This window comes from Moschus berezovskii, chromosome 6, assembly GCF_049115385.1.
Source record: "Moschus berezovskii isolate FMDL1 chromosome 6, NW_MosBer_1.0, whole genome shotgun sequence".
NCBI lineage: Eukaryota > Metazoa > Chordata > Mammalia > Artiodactyla > Moschidae > Moschus > Moschus berezovskii.
In genome coordinates this window covers 89,965,254-89,981,755 of record NC_142465.1, presented here as the reverse complement: position 1 = coordinate 89,981,755, position 16,502 = coordinate 89,965,254, and the positions used below count along the sequence as shown (strand labels likewise).

At 43.4% G+C, this 16,502-nt stretch overlaps 1 protein-coding gene across 2 annotated transcripts in view; it reads right to left on the bottom strand.

The window, feature by feature from the left end:
• Window positions 1–16,502, bottom strand: part of BCAT1 (branched chain amino acid transaminase 1) — a 137,648-nt gene that overhangs the window by 92,942 nt on the left and 28,204 nt on the right. The window lies entirely within an intron of this gene.

The following is a 16,502-nucleotide window of genomic DNA, read 5'->3' as shown; positions in this document are numbered from 1 at the left end:
ATCTCCTGGGCGCACTCAGCCTCGTGGTCTTGTCGATCACGGGCGCACAATAGCAAGCCTGGAAAAGCGATGGGGACCAGAGTGAACCATTTTCTCCACGGGTAGGGTCCTCCAATGCAGGCGCAAGGACACTCGTTAAGGACAGAACTCATGGAATGAGGGAGAAAATTTTAAAAACACTTAAGGACGCAATGGAAACAGGTCGAACAGGAAAAGGTACTGACCTTCAAAAAAAAAAAACCTAATCTGCTACATCACTGGGGAAGAGAGGAAGAAAAGGATTCAGGGAGACAGAAGGCTACGGGCAAAACATTTTGGGATGGCGAAGGCACGCAGGATGTGGCTATCAGTTCTGGCAGCCCAGAAATTCCGTTCCCTCTGCTACCCACCCTCCCCCCACCACTACCACCTCTTCCACCAAAGCGGATTCCATGGCGACCCTCACGTTCCCGGTGGCTGGCCGCGCCTCGCTCCGGAGCAGGTCACCGGCGGGATTTTTAGATCTGGCTGGCGGGGACCTCTCCGAGGCGTTCGCAGACGGGGACTCTAGATTTGGGGCAGGGATGGGGAAAGAGGAGACTCCAGGATGGAGACAGAATGGTGGTGCAAGGCGAGGCAGGATGGTGCGGGAAACAGCAGCTGCGCGCCGGGCCAGGCCCGTGGACTTCCGAGAGCCTGGGGTCCAATCTGCCCCACCCTTACTCCTACTCCCACCCCCGCGAAAGCCTGGGGTCTGGATACCTGAGGGACGAGGGCCGCGGCGGCTGGGGGCGGGCTGGCCATGGGGAGCCTCCCGGGGCGCGCGGCAGCAGAGAGCGGCGGCGACACGCTGCGCCCGGCTCCACGAGAAAGCGGGCGGAGCGGCCAAGCCCCAGCGCACGCACCGCGCGGAACCGGCCGCCACCGCCCGGGTGCCCCGGCCACCAGGCGCAGGGAATAGCGGAGCCCCTCCATCATCCCTGGGGGAGAAACTGTCTGATCCTCAAGACGGGAAACTCCAAGCCCTAGTCCCAGCCCCCAGGGCACGAGAGTGCAGGGGCGCCTTTCCGGGAGCAGGCACTGAGCAAGCATCCTTATTTACCAAACAACGCCACGGTGGGCCTGGAAACGCCCCTCTGCCTGGGGGAAGCCACCTCCGGTAAATTAATTTTCTTTAGGACAGATTTTCCTTTGACAAACCCACAAAAGGCAGTTTCTGCTTCCCTCCGCCCCTCCTGCCCGGAGAGCTTACAACTGGGCAACTGACCCCCAAGGCGCAAACTGAAGGAGAACGCGAATTCAGGCTTTAGATTTCACCACCAACCAAGTGGGATTTGCAAACTTGCGGTGTCAAGGGGCTGCTAGGCTCACAGCCCCTAAGACCTTTTTCTGCCCAAAGACCTCAAGGCCACTTAGACCCACTTACCACCCCTCCACCCCCATCCATCGGTTTCAGGCAAAATAGACCACGAGCTCCTAACCAAGCGGCTTTGACAGTTTTTTTGTTGTAGGCGTGTGATAAAAACATTTAGAAACTGAGCTGGGAAAGTGACATCGGAAAAGGAAACGGAAGAATGTAATGGCTATTGTCTGCTGTGTGCTCCTGGAGCAATGTCAGACTAAATTATGAGCTTTTCTGGGCTTTTAAAGGAATGGGAAGTGGTGACTTGTGCTGATTTGATCTTAGAAAGTGGGAGGGAGGTTAAACCCAGTCTGGTTTTAGAATTGATTTTATACAGCCCTAAAGTCAATATAGCTCTAATCTTATCGCCCAGAAATTGCATACACTTCTCCTTTCCTCCCTCCCCTTCCTACTAGACATTGAATAGTCTCTTATGCTGGGGTGGAGCCCTAACAGGTCACATGTCACTGGCAACCAGAGTCTCTTGCTAAACAGATGTAAAATTGAACTGAAAGAAAATACAGATTAAGTATACTGAAAGATGCTGTTGAACTATTGAAAGAAAATACAAATTAAGTATACTCCTGCCCTAAGCATAAAAGTAAGAAACAGTTGAAGAGTTACAAACAACTTATTTGCATTCAAAAGTCTGGTTTCAATGTGTATGGGGATTCCCAGGTGACTGAGTAGTAAAGAACCTGCCTGCCAATGCAGGAACCATGGGAGACCAGGATTCTATTCCTGGGTCCAGAGATGGGGAAGATTCCCTGGAGAAGGAAATGGCAACCCACTCCAGAATCCTTGCCTGGAGAATCCCATGGACAGAGAAGCCTGGCAGGGTTCATAGGGTCACAAAGAGTTGGACACCACTGAGCAACTGAGCACAAATATCTATACCTTACTATTCATTCAAAGCCTATTATTGGTTTATAGTAGATACTAAACAGCTCCGATTTCCTTGCCATTTTAAGGAATGACCTGTAAGTGACCTTTAAGTGACCTGTAAATCCTCCCTATTCAGCCAAGAAAGCCTGTTCATACAAGAATGATGTTAGTAAAGAATTACTACAGGGGCCCCCTGACCTTTCCTCTTTCCTCCCCTTCAGAGCCAGACTCTGGTGAGAAAGCACCATCTGTATTAACTGCTGCTACTTCCTTCCCTTTTAAGTGACTATAATTTGACCTCTGTTCAATTATTCCACCTAAGCAAGGTTCCTAGTAGCCTTCATTTTGGTCAACCCAATGGTTTTGCTTCACGAGCATTTTTATGGCTCCACCTATATGCTGATGACTCCTGATACTATTTTTTCAGTCAGCCTCTCTTGTGAGCAGTAATGTGCTTACAATCTAAAATATTCATTAAGTGTGTAACATTTGTGCCTGCACTGGGCTAAGTGCTGGATATGCAGTGTGAGCACACCTCCATCCTGTTATCTAACATTGTCTCCAGTCAAATAGAAAAATGTTACTTGTGTTTAAAAATGTTAACTAATCCCTGCAAATATGAAATTGCATATGTGGCTAGTGCTACCTGTGCTTAAGAGCCTCTAATGATGAAATGTAACTGACTTGGAAAAGTCCAGCAAGGAATCCTTGAGGAAAGATCTGGAGGATAAAAAAATTCACTACAGGAAGAAAGGATGAAGAACTTCGGGGAAGGAAAGTGAGTTCCAGGCAGAAAGGACATCTCTAAAAAGGGAAGGAATGTGGAGCTTACAAAAGAGGGTGGGCTTCCCTGGTGGCTCAGCGGGAAAGAATTCTCCTACCAATCCAGGAGATAGATACTGGTTCAGTCCCTGATCTGAGAAAATCCCACATGCCTCAAAGCAACTAAGCCTGCACGCCACAATTATTGAGCCTGAGGGCTCACAAGCCCTAGAGCCCATGTTCCACAACAAGAGAAGCCACCTCAGTGAGAAACTCAAGCACAGCAACTAAAGAGTAGCCTCTGCAACAAGAGAAAAGCCCTTGCAGCAACGAAGACCCAACACAACCAAAAAAAAAAAAAAAAAAGATGAGGCCGGAGGAGACACCCGAGGAGGGTGATCCATCCAAGGTGAGCCTGGGAGGGTAGGCAGAAAGCCAACCAGGTAGTGGCCATTGGTAATGCCTTAGAGAGTTTGTTGTTGTTCAGTTGCCTAGTCGTGTCCGACTCTTTGTGACCCCATGGACTGTAGCATACCAGGCCTCTCTGTCCCTCACCATCTCCCAAAGTTTTCACAAGTTCATGTCCATTGCATGGGTGATGAGATCCACCCATCTCATCCTCTGATGCCCACTTCTCCTTCTGCCCTCAATCTTTCCCAACATCAGGGACTTTTCCAATGAGTCACCTGCTCCTTATCAGATGACCAGAAGACTGGAGTTTCAGCTTCAGCATCAGTCCTTCCAATGAGTATTCAGGGTTGATTTCCCTAAAATTGACTGGCTTGATCCCCTAAATGTCCAAGGGGCTCTCAGTTCAGTTCAGTTCAGTCGCTTAGTCGTGTCCGACTCTGTGCGACCCAATGGACTGCAGCACGCCAGGCTTCCCTGTCCATCACCAGCCTCCGAAGTTTATTCAAACTCATGTCCATTGAGTTGGTAATGCCATCCAACCATCTCATCCTCTGTCGTCCCCTTCTCCTCCTGCCCTCAATCTTTCCCAGCATCAGGGTCTTTTCAAATCAGTCAGTTCCTCACATCAGGTGGCCAAAGTATTGGAGTTTCAGCTTCAACATCAGTCCTTCCAATGAACACCCAGGACTGATCTCCTTTAGGATGGACTGATTGGATCTCCTTGCAGTCCAAGGGACTCTCAAGAGTCTTCTCTAACACCACAGTTCAAAAGCATCAATTCTTCGGTGCTCGGCTTTCCTTATAATTCAACTCTCACATCCATACATGACTACTGGAAAAACCATAGCTTTGATTAGACAGATCTCTGTTGGCAAAATAATGTCTCTGCTTTTTAATATGCTGTCTAGGTTGGTTGTAACTTTTCTTCCAAGGAGCAAGCGTCTTTTAATTTCATGGCTGTAGTCACCATCTGCAGTGATTTTGGAGCCCCCCAAAATAAAGTCTGTCACTGTTTCCATTGTTTCCCCATCTATTTGCCATGAAGTGATGGGACCAGATGCCATTATGTTATGTTGCGTTTTAAGCCAACTTTTTCACTCTCCTCTTTCACTTTCATCAATATGCTCTTTAGTTCTTCTTCACTTTCTGCCATAACTGTGGTGTCATCTGCATATCTGAGGTTATTGAAATTTCTCCTGGCAATCTTGATTCTAGCTTCTGCATTTCTCATGATGTACTCTGCATGTAAGTTAAATAAGCAGGGTGACAATATACAGCCTTGATGTGCTATTTGGAAACAGTCTGTTGTTCCATGTCCAGTTCTAACTGTTTTTTCTTGACCTGCCTACACATTTCTCAGGAGGAAAGTAAAGTAGTCTGGTATTTCCATCTCTTTCAGAATTTTCCATAGTTTGTTGTGATCCACACAGTCAAAGACTTTGGCATACTCAATAAACCAGAAGTAGATGTTTTTCTGGAACTCTCTTGCTTTTTCAATGATCTAACGGATGATGGGCTTCCCTCATATTTCAGTTGGTAAGAATCTGCCTGCAGTGCAGAAGACCCAGGTTCGATTCCTGGGTCAGGAAGATCCCCTGGAGAAGGAAATGGCAACCCACTCCAGTATTCTTGTCTGGAGAATCCCATGGACAGAGAAGTCTGGCAGGCTACAGTCCATGGGGTCGCAATAGTTGGACATGACTTAGCAACTAAAGCACCACCACCAGCGGATGTTGGTAATTTGATTTCTGGTTCCTCTAGCTTTTCTAAATCCAGCTTAAACATCTGGAAGTTCACAGTTCACATACTGTTGAAGCCTGGCTTGGAGAATTTTGCGCATTACTTTGCTAGCGTGTGAGATGAGTGCCTTTGTGCAGTTGTTTGAATATTCTTTGGCATTGCCCTTCTTTGGGATTGGAATGAAAACTGATCTTTTCCAGTCCTATGGCTACTGTTGAATTTTCCAAATTTGCTGACATATTGAGTACAGCACTTTCACAGCATCACCTTTTAGGATTTGAAATAGCTCAACTAGAATTCCATCACCTCCACTAGTTTTATTTGTAGTGATGCTTCCTAAGGCCCACTTGACTTCGCATTCCAGGGTGTCTGGGTCGAAGTGAGTGATCACACCACCATGGCTATCTGGGTCACTGTAAAACATCAGTATGCTAAATGACACACCCACAGGTGCCATGACCATAAGCATCAAAAGTGGATGGTGGTCCCATTCCTGGAAATCCTACAGTTCAGTTCAGTTCAGTTCAGTCGCTCAGTCATGTCTGGCTCTTTGCGACCCCATGAATCACAGCACACCAGGCCTCCCTGTCCATCACCAACTCCCGGAGTTCACTCAAACTCACCTTCATCAAGTCGGTGATGCCATCCAGCCATCTCATTCTCTGTCGTCCCCTTATCCTCCCGCCCCCAATCCTTCCCAGCATCAGAGTCTTTTCCAGTGAGTCAACTCGTCACATGAGGTGGCCAAAGTATTGGAGTTTCCTTACCCCTTCGCAAAAAAAGCTGGAATTACTCCTCCCACTCCTTAGCCTATGAAATGTTTATTGTTGTTCAGTTGCTAAGTCATGTCCAACTCTGTGACCCCACAGACTAGCACACCAGGAGTCCCCGTCCTTCACTATGTCCTGGAGTTTGGTCAAACTCATGTCCATTGAGTCGATGATGTGATCCAACCATCTTATCCTCTGTGTTCCCCTTCTTCTCCTGCTCTCAGTCTTTCCCAGCACCAGGGTCCTTTTCCAATGAGTTGGCTCTTCGCATCAGGTGACCAAAGCATTGGAGCTTCAGCATCAGTCCTTCCAATGAATATTCAGGACTGATTTCCCTTAGGATTGACTGGTTTGATCTCCTTGTCTCCAAGGGACTCTCAAGAGTCATCTTCAACACCACAGTTCAAAAGCATCCATTCTTTGGCACTCAGACTTCTTTATGGTCCAACTCTCACATCGGTACATGACTACTAAAAAAACCACGGCTTTGACTAGACAGACCTTAGTCAGCAAAGTGATGTCTCTGCTTTTTAATATGCTGTCTAGTTTTGCCATAGTTTACCAGAAGAGGCAAGTGTCTTTTAATTTCAAGGCTGCAGTCACTGTGCACAGTGATTTTGGAGCCCAAGAAAATGAAGTTACCCACCCCTATAAAACCTGATAACCCTATGTCCTGGCACCTCTCTAGCCACCTGAGATGGCTCACATTCTGTCTACAGAGTGTGTTTCTTTCCTGTATAAACCTTCTTTCACTTTACTATGGCTCACTCTTGAGTTCTTTTCTGTGTGAAGCCAAGAACTCAGACTTGGCAGCTGTCTGAGGCACTCAGATGTGACCTGCGAAGTGACCGTCCTCTCACACCCCACTCTCTTCCCTGAAACATTTCCTTTCTCAGATTACTTAATAGCACTTCCTTGGGGAAAGATCCTTGAGCCCTGTCTAGGCTACATGGGCCCCTCTGCTATTTATTTCTACAGAATTCTTTCCACTACAAAATAACTGTCGTGCTTTATTCTAATTATTTGATTAAAGTTACTCTACTTTTGATGATGGGAAAGTATGTCTATTTTGTTTGCCTAGCAATCTCCCCTCAATCAATGCCAGGCACACAAATGAGACTTGACTATCTGTTGAATTGCAGCTCTCAAATTTTTTGAATGTATGTCTTTAATATATTTTGAAATTTTAACTACTAAAGTTTACAAGGGCTTTCCTGGTGGCTCAGAGGTTAAAGCGTCTGCCTCCAATGCGGGAGACCCGGGTTCGATCCCTGGGTCGGGAAGATCCCCTGGAGAAGGAAACGGTAACCCACTCCAGTATTCTTGCCTGGAGAATCCCGTGGACGGAGAAGCCTGGTAGGCTACAGTCCACGGGGTCGCAAAGAGTCAGACACGACTGAGCGACGAAACGGACGGAAACGGAAAGTTTACAAATTAACAGGGCTACTCTATCACTAGATCTAGGCTTCTTTCTCCATGAAACTGTTCTAAATGTTTCTCCTTCCTTTTCCTCTCTTCTCTCCCACTATTTCATCTCTTCTCTTAACCAGCCATCCTATGGGCTTTCAACGGATTATGACTGTTAAGGGATTGGATCAACGCTTTCCAATGTGATGATGGAAACCTTCTGTCTCTGTGCCAAGTCATGTGTGGATACTGAACAGTTGAAATGTGGTTAGTGTGCCTAAGGAATTGAAGTTTTAATTTTGCTTAATTTTCATTCATTTGCATTTCATTTAAATAGCCATGTGTGGCTCTGGTCCTAGAGCAGTTTGGGGGCATTGTAATACATTTGGTCATAGCTGAGGGTTAGTATCCTGGCTTTATCACTTATCAGCTCTATGATCTTGAGCAAATGACTAACCTCTTTCAAGTTTGAAAAAAGCTATTTTTAAAAAAGCTATCCTTTTTCTTTTTAAATTTATTTTTAGGAACACTGGGTCTTCATTGCTGTGCATGGACTATTGTCCATCTTCGGCAGGCGGAGGCTGCTCTTCATGGGGTTGCATATTACTCTTCTCCTCCAGCTCCTCTCCTTCATCGCTGCCCCTCCCTTCTGGCCACAATCTCACAAGAGATGCCCCCACCCCCTCCATTCTTAACCTCCCATCTCCTCCCTGCTTTCCTACGTCCACCATGCTGTCATCAAAGTGCTTGCTCTGAAAAGCTTTTTCTAAATCAGTCACTCCCCAATTCAAAACCATAATGATATCTGCTACAGGTTGAGCCAATTACGATGTTCTGGGTAATTTGTAACCCAATGAAGACCTGCTGGGGCCTTCCCGAGAGAGACCCCTCCCCCATATTCTCTGCTTTAACTCCTCTCTGAAGTACCTGCTGCTGCTAAGTCGCATCAGCCATGTCCGACTCTGTGTGACCCCATAGACGGCAGCCCACCAGGCTCCCCCATCCCTGGGATTCTCCAGGCAAGAACACTGGAGTGGGTTGTCATTTCCTTCTCCAGTGCATGAAAGTGAAAAGTGAAAGGGAAGTCGCTCAGTCGTGTCCGACCCTCAGCCACTCCGTGGACTGCAGTCTTCCAGGCTCCTCTGTCCATGGGATTTTCCAGGCAAGAGTACTGGAGTGGGGTGCCATTGCCTTCTCTGCTCTGAAGTACCTAGATAATCATATCTAAGCATATGTCAAGTTGTTTTACAGAGGCTAAAACCACCAGCAAATTGGAGAAGTTAATAATTGACCATCATGAGCATGTAGTCCCCAGACCTATCGGTTCCTAAAGACTGATGCTGTGAATGCCTATTACTTCACTATCAATCCATCATTATTGTGCACCAGCTGATCACATAGCCTTGGACATCCCTCCCTCACCTGGACTTTAAAAATACTTTGTTGAAACCCACCAGGGAGCTTGGGTGCTTTGAGCACTAGCTGTCCTGGACACCCTGCTTGGTGCCCTGAAATAAACACTGAACTTTCCTTCACCACAAGCTGGTGTCAGTAGACTGACTTTACCATACATGGGCCAGTGGACCCAAGTGTGGTTCTGGAACACTTTGGGTACACATTTTCTCATCTAATATTCCAAACAGCCCCTCTTCACCCCCCTCCCCCACTCACCACCATAGGTTCTAATTTCTGGATTTTCAGTGATTCAGAGACATTACTTAAATTTCCCAGGATGAAACAGCTGTTAGTTAAGTCAGTTTGTCCACAAGGTTGTGATCTCACCTACAATTCTGTCTTGTTCCAGTGGCTCCAGGTTTTATGACTGTAAGCCCTTCAATAAAAATTGCAGCATGTATGGTAGGCTGTGTTTTCCAAATATGAGCCACAACATTTTCTCCCATGCATATGCTCTTCTGCTCAACCCCATCAAGCAGTGGAGTTTTCCCCCCACCCTTTTGAATCTGTGACTGTTTTTAGCCAATAGAATAAAACAGAAATAGAGAAATGATGCTGCTCCTATTCTAAGCATGCACTGTAACTGTCCTGCCAGCTTCTGCATCTTCCTCTTGGAAGGTGATTGGGACTCCCGCACCTGGTATCCAGCCGCTATGCTGTAAGAAGCCCAAATAAGGGAGAAGTCACATACAGGCTCACTAATCAATAGTCCCAGATGAGCTCCCAGCCAGCAGCCAGCATCAGCTGTCAGCCGTGGGAGTTGTCATCTTGAGCATCTAGCCCTGTTGAGCATTCAGATAACCGAAATCTCAGGTTAAAACTACTCTGCTGTTCTTGAAGCAATTACAGAAGATGGACCATCATCCTTCAGGTTCCTATAAGAATATGGGAGTAAAATCTCTGAGTGGGGGATGAAACAGGAGGGAAGCCAACTTTTGAAAGAGTGACATAGCTCAAGGACACAACATAAATTGATTAGAATCAAATGGATCCAAGATGGCAGACAAGTCAACTTGACTTGATCTTCAATCAGCAAGCTAAATGACACACCCAGAGGTGACATGACAGTTTCAAGCCATGTCAAAAGACCAGAAAGTGGATGGTGGTGGCCCAATTCCTGGAAATATCCATCCCTTCCCCCAAATCATTGGAATAATCCTCCCACTTATTAGCCTATGAAATTACCCAACCCATAAAAGCTAATCACACTACATTTTGAAGCTGCTGCAATCGCCCTTTGCAAACTACTCTGCTGTTACAGAATTAGAAAACAAACTTATGCTTACTAAGGGGGAAGGGTATAGGGGAGGCATAGTTAGTTTGAGATTGACAGATACACACTGCTGTATTTAAAATGGATAACCAACAAGGATGGATTGTATAGCACAGGGAACTCTACTCAATATTATGTAACAACCTAAATGGGAAACGAATTTGAAGAATAGATACATGGATATGTATAAGTGAATCACTTTGTTGCACATCTGAAATGAATATATTGTTAATCAACTATACTCCAGTATAACATAAAAAGCTAAAAAAAAAAAAAAAGCCTTACTTTACTGAGCCCAGATAATCTACAGACTGTGAGAGAGAACATTATTTTAAGCCACAGAGTTGTGGGGTTATTGGTTATATAGCAGTGTTAACCAAAACAGCATGCAAGCCTAAGCCTAACATATATTTATATAGCTATTTATGAAAATAACTTAATACATAATGTCATCCACAAAAATAAGGATAAAAAGATGATGTAAACATGAAATAATTAGCATTTTAAAATATTCTCTGAATTATGGTTGTTTTCTTCTACTATCCTTGGTTAAAGGCCAAATATACAGAAGGGCTAAGTAATCAATAATGACAGTTGATAGAATTCCCTTTCAAATAGTCTTCCTGATGATATCACGATTCTGTGCTCCACTGTTTGTTAGTTCTGATTAAATCATCAATATTTCTATCTTGGAATATGGATAATGGAGAAGTTGTAATAAGAATTGGAAAAATAGTGCCGTTTTCATTTTGCTACTTCCTTATTTTTATATCACTAATACTTTATTATTTTTTAAAATTTAACTATGGTAATTAGTGTTAGTCACTCAGTCGTGTCTGACTCTTTGTGACCCCACAGACTGTGGCCCGCCAGGCTCCTCTGTCCATGGAATTCTTCAGGCAAGCATACTGAAGTGGGTTGCCATTTCCTACTCCAGGGCATTTTCCTGACCCAGGGATCGAAACTGAGTCTCCCTCATTGCAGATTTTTACCATCTGAGTTGATTCATTAAAATACTGTGTTAGCTTCAGGTATACAGTTTCAGATTCTTTTCCATTATAAATTATTTCAAGATATTGAATATAGTTTATATGCTGTATAGTAAATCTTTGTTGTTTATTTTATATATGGTAGGGTGTATCTGTTAATCCTGTAATCCTAATTTATCCCTCCCCTTTCTTTTTCCCCTTTGGGAGACATAAATTTGGTTTCTATGTCTGTGAGTCAGTTTCTGTTTTGTAAATAAGTTGATTTGCATTATTTTTTAGATTCCATATATAAGTGATACTATATAATCTTTGTCTTTCTCTGTCTGACTTACTTCATTGAGTAAGAAAATCTCTAGATTCATCCATGTTGCTGCAAATGACAAGCTTTTGTTCTTTTAATGACTGAGTAATACTCCATTATATATATATATATATATATATAATTCCATTATATATATCTCCATATCTTTTTAAACCAATTGTCTGTTGATAGGCATTTGAGTAGTTTCCATTAGCTATTGTAAATAGTGCTGTTATGTACACTGGGGTGCATATATCTTTTCAAATTATTATTTTTTTAATCTCTTTTGGATATATGCAGGAAGGAGGTTGCTGGATCAAATGTAAATCTATTTGCAGTATCTTACGGAAGCTCCATACATTCCCATCAACAGTATTGGGAGGGTTCCGTTCTCCCCACATCCTCTCCAGAATTTATTATTTGTAGACTCTTTGATGATATATGCATTGAATTTTGTGTTTGTCTTCTTCTGTTTACAGAAATCTTTTCAAGCTAGTTGTGCCTTTCTCAAGGATATCAATGAACACTGGATGACATAATCTGTCTGCAAAGCCTCTTCAGTTCAGTTCAGTTCAATCGCTCAGTCATGTCCAACTCTTTGCAACCCCATGGACTGCAGCACGCCAGGCTTCCCTGTCCATCACCAATTCCTGGAGCTTGCTCAAACTCATGTCCATCGAGTCGGTGATGCCATCCAACCATCTTATCCTCTGTCATCCCCTTCTCCTCCTGCCTTCCAGCATCAGGGTCTTTTCCAATGAGTCAGTTCTTCACATCAGGCGGCCAAAGTATTGGAGCTTCAGCTTCAGCATCCGTCCTTCCAGTGAATATTCAGGACTGATTTCCTTTAGGATTGATAGCTTGGATCTCCTTGCAGCCGAAGGGACTCTCAAGAGTCTTCTCCAGCACCACAGTTCAAAAGCATCAATTCTTCAGTGCTCAGCTTTCTTTATGGTCCAACTCTTACATCCATATATGACCACTGGAAAAACCATAGCCTTGACTAGATGGACTTTGTTGGCAAAGTAATATCTCTGCTTTTTAATATGCTGTGTAGGTTAGTCATAGCTGTTCTTCCAAGGAGCAATCATCTTTTAATTTCATGGCTGCAATCACCATCTGCAGTGATTTTGCAGTCCAAGAAATAAAGTCAGCCACTGTTTCCACTGTTTCCCCATCTATTTCCCATGAAGTGATGGGACCAGATGCCATGATCTTAGGTTTCTGAATGTTGAGCTTTAGGCCAACTTTTTCACTCTTCACTTTCACTTTCATCAAGAGGCTCTTTTAGTTCTTCTTCACTTTCTGCCATAAGGGTGGTGTCATCTGCATATCTGAGGTTATTGATATTTCTCTCGTCAATCTTGATTCCAGCTTGTGCTTCATCCCGCCCAGCATTTCACATGATATACTCTGCATATAAGTTAAATAAGCAGAGTAACAACAAATAGCCTTGACGTACTCCTTTCCCAATTTGGAACCAATCCTTTGTTCTATGTCCACTTCTAACTGTTGCTTCTTGACCTGCATACAGATTTCTCAGGAGGCAGGTAAGGTGGTCTGGCATTCCCATCTCTTTCAGAATTTTCCACAGTTTGTTATGATCCACACACCAAAGCCCCTTAACCCAGTTCATATAAACTGCCAATCACAACCCACTCTGCTGAAAGAGTGAATCCTTGAGGCTACACAGGAGACTCTCCCCTTTCCCTCAGGACACTCACTGATCAAAGTTGGTGACAGTATGACCATCTGATGAACTGAGTAGAGGGTGCCCATGTCAATCCATGTGAATTAAATATTAGTACAATTTCACTTTTTCCTAGATGGTAGAGAAAATATAACCAATGCCTCTGACACCCTAGTAGTCTCTGTTCACATTCTGGGTGCACACACCCACTGTAACATCATTGGGCTTGCAGACAGAGTGCAGACCCCTCAGTGGATTCTGCATGTCCTGAAGTTCTTGCTTTCTCGCCCTTCCTCCCTTTCCCCTTACTCTCTCTGGCTCTTCTCACTTTCCTTGATACACAGAAGAAACCCCTAGCCTGGCAAGTCTCTACACTAGGGTCACCTCGACATATTCTAAAAAAGGAGTGACAGGTGGACAGAGAAACAGACACCTAAAGACTCCAGGCAGAAAGATTAGAAACTTCATTTCATGTTTGGAAACAATTACGCTTATAATTTTGCATTTTACCAAAATAGAACCACATATCAACTTCTGAGAGGGAGAAATTAATCCTAAATAAATGAGGTTTGCTTTTTAAAATCCAAGGTATTATATCCTGGATTGTTTTAGAGAACATTTTTTTTCCCACCAGAAGCAGCTGCTCCCTTTTTAAGAGCACAAGTTAATCTACTTTGAGGAAATTAACAGCAGAAAGAAAAGGCCTTGCTTGGACCACAACCAAGGTAGATGTATTAAGTTTTAGTCATGATTGTTAAGTACTAGTTAGAGTAGAATCCACAACATACTCCCATTAAGATAAACTACTTTTAATAAATACATAGGTAAATAGGAAAAAATGAGAAGTGGTTGATGATTGACCTAAGCAAAAGATACACAGCAAAGGAAAATTAGGTATTTTGGAATACAGTGAACGCTTGGAAAAAGTTAATGAAAGTGCTTTTCATATGAATATAACATATGTTCAAGAAAATACAAAATACTAGCTTCTTTCAGATATGTCCCTTTTACTCTAAGATGTGCCTTCCCTATCAGAACTGTGAACAGGGCACTTATCACCACCTGCTCCTTGAGATCATTCCGAGTATGCAAGAGAAATGCAAACAAATGGAATGTGAGGCTGTCAAGCTTTCCCAAGGTGAAAAGGCCAAGGGCATGCCTTGGATATCTGTCATTTACAGCAGGCTTTTTACAAACCTCAAATCCTCTAATTTTAATGTAGAGAGATTAAAAGACAGACATGTGTGTCTGTCACTTGGAAAAACAATGGCCTATTTCTTCAGTGTTCCTCACCAGCCCAGATGATTCAGTAAACAGAGTCAGGGAATGGAAGAAGCAAGGCCTTTCAGCAAAAGTTGTCATTGCTTCTGCTGCCTCGATCTTAAACATGGTCCAAGTTCAGACTATCACTACACACACCAAAACTTCCTGCTCCTTTTTTTGGTTTCCTACATGCAACAGGAACCTAGCTCCCCAACCAGGAATCAAACCCACGTCCTTCGCATTGAACATGCTGTCTTAACCACCGAACTGCCAGGTAAGTTCCAAAACTTCCTGCTTCTAATGCCATTCTTCATTCAGAGTGAAAAACAGGAATAAGACAAAGAAGTGAAGCCCTGCAGTGGGTTTATGGTGACTGAAGGTTAAATGGCTTTATTGACACAATTATCTGAACTGTCCATTTCTTCATGCTCTTGTGATTTGCTGGGTGATTTGGAGTGAATGAAAGAAACGCTTCTCTTTTGTAGCATGGGAGAAGGGCTGTTGTGAGAAGGGAGGTGGGAAAAAGAGAGCAAGCTGCTTGCTCCTCAGATGTTTTCCTACAGACAGAACTTGGGAAAGACTTAAATGAATAAAGGCTGAGGATCTGAAAGTAAATTGTCTTTGGTGCTGTTTTGGGAAGTCTTCCTGGGCCCCCAGTTGGGAGAAGCTAGTTTAACCTACATTTATTAGAGCTGTTATGACTCTTCACCACAGTTTTCTCTCGTCTGGGCAGTGATTTTGCTCTCTTTTGGATTTCCAAGGATTAGTGCACAGCCAGTCAACTATGTGAACCTCAAAAAATATTTTCTGAATGAGCTGATTGAATGTATAAATCCACCAGGTTTTTGTTTAAATTTAAAAAATGATATAATGGATGTTAACGAAACAGTGTGACAATCAAAAAAATGGACAAATAAGCTGATATGTTTTACACAAACATGCATATAAAGAGAGAAGGAGAAAAAGTAGAAAACAGAAACCTAAGTAAACTCAGTTGTGTTAGGCATTAAAGAATCCAAGATTCTAAAGAGGCTGTTTGTCAAAGCTCCCTGTCAGATATATTGAATCTTGTAAACCTCTATGTGTTTACAAGATATTTTGCCTACGTCCCCTAACTTCCACACATTTCTGAATAGAAATGTCCCTTGGAACTTTTTCTGCATCTCACTAAGTCATAAATTCCAAGTTCATTGTAGGATTTTGTTTCAACATCTAGCTCTCTTATCGAGGAGATCTGTAACCTTGGGGAAATCACCTAATATCTCTAAACCTCACATTAATTTCTTTTTTTTTATTTTTAGCTAGGGGAAAATTGCTTTACAATATTGTGTTGGTTTCTGCTATTCAACCACGCAAATCAGTCATAATTATACACAGATCCCGTCCCTCCCCTTCCCCCACCCACCCGTCTAGATCATCACAGAGCGCCAGGCTGGGCTCCCTGTGTTACACAGCAACTTCTCACCAGCTATCTCTTTTACACGACAGTAAAATATACACGCCGATGCTGCTTTCACCATTTGTCTCACTCTCTCCCTCCCCTACTGTGTCCACAAGTCTGTTCTCTACATCTGAGTCCCCGTTCTTTCCCTGCAAATAGGTTCATCAGTACCATTTTTCTAGATTCCATATATACGCACTAATATATGATATTTGTTTTTCTCTTCCTGACTTACTTCACTCTGCATAACAGGCTCTAGTAAACCTCACATTAATTTCTGATCTCAGCTACTTTCCCTACAGAGGTAAAAAGGAAATATGCTAAGTTAGAACATTTTGCAAACTTATGAACAGAATATATTACAGCTGTTTCTTTTTTTTTCTAACATAAAGTTATCAAGTTTATAGAGAGACCCTATAATGCAGTCAGAAGGCAAGTGAGACTCTGGAGTAACTTTGCCAGCCAGATTCAGTGGCTTTGCAAGCATGGTCTAGTTGCTTAACCTTTCTGTGTCTCAGTTTTTCCACTTGTGAAATGCTAATAAATAGAGTTTTCATGAGGACTAAATGAGGTAATTCACGTAAGGCCTGTGTTGGCATGCAGTAAGCCCTCACTGTTGGTTATAATTATTGTGGTGACAACTCATATTGAATCTTCATATTTGAGAAAATTTGGCCTCTGTGAAACTGGAATTATTTCTAATTTTAGAGAGATGAAAGGAACCATAGGACTTT